The 5,130-nt window shown below is 40.7% G+C and overlaps 1 pseudogene; it reads left to right on the forward strand.

Moving 5' to 3' along the window:
- The first annotated feature begins 287 nt into the window (after positions 1-287).
- Positions 288-1,806, forward strand: LOC143671589 (ubiquitin thioesterase otulin-like; annotated as a pseudogene).
- Positions 1,807-5,130: the final 3,324 nt, after the last annotated feature.

The raw sequence follows: 5,130 nt of genomic DNA on the forward strand, positions 1-5,130 counted from the left end.
AATAATATAGTAAGCTGCGGGGGGTGGGGGCTTGGACGTGGTTTATGGGAACTCTATTTTCTTCACGTTCTTTTCGAAAACCTATATTTCTCTAATAAAAGATAATTTTAAAAAGCTACAGAAGCGGGTCGTAGTGACACGCGCAGAAGCGTCCTCGGGGCTGTCAGAAACCTCCAGGGCAGCAGAGCGGCCTGGGCTATGGCCCAGCGCCCCATGGAAGGGGCCCGGGATGGCTTGAAGCCCACCGAACCTCCCGTCCCGTCACCGTCGCCCCTGCGGGCGGCCAGATGAGTCGTTGCGCTTTGCGCCAGCCAGGAGCATGGCCTGCTCAAGGTGCACGGAGAAGCGCGCGTGCGGGAAGCGGGGACCGCGTCCAAGGGTGCAGCAGGAGCTAGGCGCAGGAGGGCGAAGCGGTACCAGGCAGAGCATATGGAGTACATGTATCGTGTGCGGATGAATTAGAAAACGAGAAAAAATTACTTACACATGAAACAAGGTGATTAGAACCCAGATTAATTTTTGCTCCTGAAGTGGATATCAAAGACTACTGCAAAAGAATGGAGAGGAAATATGCAAAAATGCAACATGCGTGAAAAAGGGCTAGGAGGAGCTTTCTCAGAAATTCACCTCCATAAGGCTAGTTGGCAGTGATAATTGTGAGCTGAGGGCCACATTGTTCCAGGTGATGGGTCAGATGGCCGAGCTGCTCCCCTAGCTGTGGGACCCCGAGCTCATGCTATTAGTAGAAAAACTGATCAGCAAATACAGCTGGATCAAGCAGTGAAAACTTGACTGAAATTTGATGGGAAGAGCAAGGACCTTGTTGGTAAAATTATGGAATCCCTCACTTTGCTAAGGAAGAAGTGGGCAGGCTTGACTGAAATGAGAACTGCAGAAGCAAGGCAAATGCCTTGTGAAGAACTGTTCACAAATGAAGAGGAGGAATACAGTCTCTATGAAGCTGTAAAATTTCTAATGCTAAACAGAGCCATTGAACTACTTGATGATAAAGAGAAGCAAAAGGAAGTTCCATTTTCTCTGTGTTCCTGTTTGCTAGGGACACATAGAGAGACCCTGGGCAGCTGCTGAGGAACCACTGAAACCAAATGGGGCACACTGGCGGCCTTGAACAGGTTGAAATGTTCCTTCTCAGCTACAATATGCACCACAACATCCAGGCATATGGCTCTCCAAGTATGACACTGAAAAGTTCATCACAGTCTACCTCGGTAGTAGTTAGTTTCAGGTATCAACTTGGCCAGGTAATGGTGCCCAGTTGTTCTCTTGCTGTTGACTTAAAAATCAGCATGTGAATTTAATCTGTGGCTGATTACAACTGCCATCAGCTAAAGGGGATGCCTTCCACAATGAGTGAGGCTTAAAAGGAGGAGTCAGAAGAGAGAGAGACAGCTCAGCGGAGCTCAGCTGCCTAGCACACCTCAACTCAGTACTCAGAGCTGATATAGACCCAGGCATTCAGAGGTGAAGAGAGGAAACCCCCCAGGGAAAGCTGTTTGAACCCAGAAGCCAGGAGAGAGTGCCAGCAGACATCACCATGTGCCTTCCCATGTGACAGAGAAACCCAGATGAAAGGAAGCTGCCTTTTCTCCAGGGAACTGTAAATTTGTAACTAAATAAATCCCCTTTATAAAAGCCAGTCAATTTCTGGTGTATTGCATTCCAGCAGCTTTAGCAAACTAAAATACTTCCAACCCCCTAAAGGACTGATTGGTGGTGACCCTGATTGCTGAGGATGATCAGCACAATAACATCCCCATCTCAGAACGTAAGGAAATGAGTCTGTGAGGTGTCTGTACTGTATAGCCTGGCAGGCCAGCAAAGTGCCTGGGCAGGGCCTCAGCCAGGGCTTTGTTCTTAGAATAATGCATGAGAGACCTTAGGCCGCTGAGCCTAAGGATCTTCTGAAGACTGCCTTTGATTATAAGAATTATAATTCAAGTCTTTTCCATCATCTTCTCTATAAGGCAAATACTTTTGTCTCCCGCCTCTTTGTATTGGAGGTGACTCATTTTGGAGAGGAATTTGTTTTTTATGTCTCAAGTCAAAACTCCCTCTAATAGTAAACCAGCTTTTAATTTTTAAGTCAGTAATTTTTTTTCAGGTGTTTTAGTTTGCTAAAGCTGCTGGAACTCAATAAACCAGAAATGGAAGGGAATTTATTAAAAAGGGAATTTATTAAATTGCAAGTTTACAGTTCTAAGACCACAGAAATGTCCAAACTAAGTCATCCAGGGAGAGATACCTTAACTTCAAAGAAAGGCCAATGGGTCCAGAACACCTCTGTCAGCTGGGTAGTCACATGGCTGGCATCTGCTGGGGTCTTTGGCTTCTCATTTTGAACATTCCCCGGGGGCATTTACTTTTGGTGTCTCCAAACATCTAGATCTCATGTTGCCTCTGTTGGTTTTGTCTGCTCTGTGGCTTCTTTCAAAATGGGTCCCTCTTAAAGGACTCCAGTAAGCAACCCCATATTCAATGGGTGAGACACATCTCCATGGAAACCATGTAATCAAAAGTTCCCACCTGCAATTGGATGTGTCACATCTCCATGGAAACAACTTAATCCAAAAGATCCCACCCAGCAAATTAAAACAGGATTAAAAAACATGGCTTTTTTAGGGCATACAACAGTTTCAAATCAGCACAGGTGATAATGGGTCTCTAATACTCTTCCTATACAATCTGCTTAATTGGTATAATCTGAAATCAAATCTGTTCACGGTACAGTCATAACATCCCTGTAATGGTCTTGTCTTCTGCTTCCTGTAGAGGGAAGAACAGTGTTTGGATTTACATATTAATTAAGGCCATTGTAAGCAGACTTTCTCATAGATGAAGAATTGGGTCCAAAGTGAGTTATTGAAGGCTGTTAGGAAGGCTGGAAGAGGAAGATGCAGGTGGGAGTGGGGATGGAATGCAGAACTTGTTGCTCTCCATGAGCGGAACCAGTGCCTGGCATTCCCTCATGCATCGGCATCTGGTACAGGTGGTATACTGTTCAAACTATGGACACTGTGCAGGTCAGCTCTATTGTCAGGGATTATTCATTATTCTAAATTCCAAAATGTATGAGTTTGCCATTGGAAGGAAGTTTATATCCATCTGTGTTTTTAGAGAAGGAACCAAGGTCAAGAGAATCAGTCACTTGATCTAAGTTTAGTAGAGGTAGGGTTAGATTGCATCTAAGTCTTCCTGGGTCCTTTTCATGTGATGTTTTCAATGGCTTATCCATTGTCAAGTCCATGTAACTGAGCTGGTGGCAGGAGATAGGTAACAGCAAATTGGCTAAGATTTTTCACGAGTAAGTTCAAGCATAAGCATGTATCAAAATTGTGGTTTATGCTACATGTGCCCTTGATTTGGTTTGGGAAGTCCACTGAGGCAATGTTGCTGACCGTGATTACATTCTGCAGTCCAGGAGATGGAGGTGGACAGCCCAGCTGAGCAAGGTCTGCGCGAAGGCCTGAATTGTCCATGTGGGGCATGGATATTGCTCACAGGATCCAGACACGCCACTCTTTAGGACTGTGTGAGCAGCATCTGATTTGGCTCAACATTTGTGGAGTTTGTAATTCCCTCACGTAGAAGTTCTACTTCATAATAAGTGAAATATTTATTTGGTCTAATTCATTGTAGTTTATAAGCTATCTAATCACTTGGGGGAGGAACCTCTTTTGAAACTAAGTTTTGCTTTTACTTAATTAAATTCTTAGCTAATAAAACTCAAGAGAACACCCAATACTATTTAGATTCCTACTATCATTTTCTCCCATTACATCATCAATAATATTCACCACATTTGGCTAGATGCTTATTGATTGTAGTGTTAGAATCAAGTTCTGCTCTAAAATGCATGTGAACACATTGGAGAGGTTTTGTTTAGTCACTGTGAAATGCAAGGGTACTTTGAATAAGTTGGTATATAGAAATCAAATAAAAGTAATTATAATGAATTTTTGTTGACTTTGATGCTTAATTTTAGCATGAGTAAATGTACAACAGGAAATGCTCAACATATCATTCTTGGACCTTTTTAAAGCACAACTTTAAATGTTTACATTGTAAAAGGTGGTGGGGATCTGTGTCCTCAGGCATGCTGAATCTGGTCATTGGTTCATATGTACTATTGGATTCTAACAATACTTATGATCATATAGCTTCACATTTTGAAAAACTGTTCTAATATTAATGAACTTGACCTGGGCAACATTATTGTTACATTTCATACCTTTTCCTTGTCCCTATGTATGATATTGTTAGAAGGTGTTCAGAAATTGTGTTCTTAACTACCACATTGATAAAACTCTAAAAGAGATACAAAAGAATGGAACTGTACAACACAGAGAGTGCACCCTATTGTAAACTATGGGCTATAATTTATAATACTATTACAATAATATAGTTTCATTAGTCATAATGAATGTACCACACTAATACAGATTGTTAATAAGAAGGAAAACTGTGTTTGAGGGGAGTAACATGGGAACTCTACTTTCTGCATAATTTTTCTGTAAACCTACTACAGCTCTAATAAAATTAAAAATTAATTCCTAAATTTTTTTTGTTTTTTTATGGAATCTAAATGATGTTTTCTTATATACAATTTTGGATTCCACATTCCTAGTGTATAGAAATAAATATTTCAGGTGTTCATTTTCTAATTGCAACTTTACTGCATTTGTTCAGAAGTTCTAAAAGGTTCTGTGGACAGTTTAGTATTTCCTACATATAAATGTCAATAGTAAATAGACATTCTTATTTCATCTTTTCCAATATTAATGTTTTTATATATTTCTTTGTCTAATATCTCTGGCTATAACTTCCAGTACAATTTTGAATCAGAGTGGTGAAAATGGTCATCCTAATCTGATTTTAGGAGGAAGCTTTCAGTCTTTTCTCCAATAAAGTATGAGGTTAGCTGTGGATTTTCTATAAATGCTCTTTCTCATGTTGAAGAAGTTCCTTTCTGTTCTTAGTTGGTTGAGTCTTTTTTATCATGGAATAGTGTTGGATTTTTTCCAAATGCATTTTTGTATCAATTGAGACTAATGTGTTTTTTCCATTCATTGATTATTGTAGCATATTACAGTTTTTGGTTTTTGTATGTTG

This window comes from Tamandua tetradactyla, chromosome X (assembly GCF_023851605.1).
Source record: "Tamandua tetradactyla isolate mTamTet1 chromosome X, mTamTet1.pri, whole genome shotgun sequence".
Classification (NCBI taxonomy): Eukaryota; Metazoa; Chordata; class Mammalia; order Pilosa; family Myrmecophagidae; genus Tamandua; species Tamandua tetradactyla.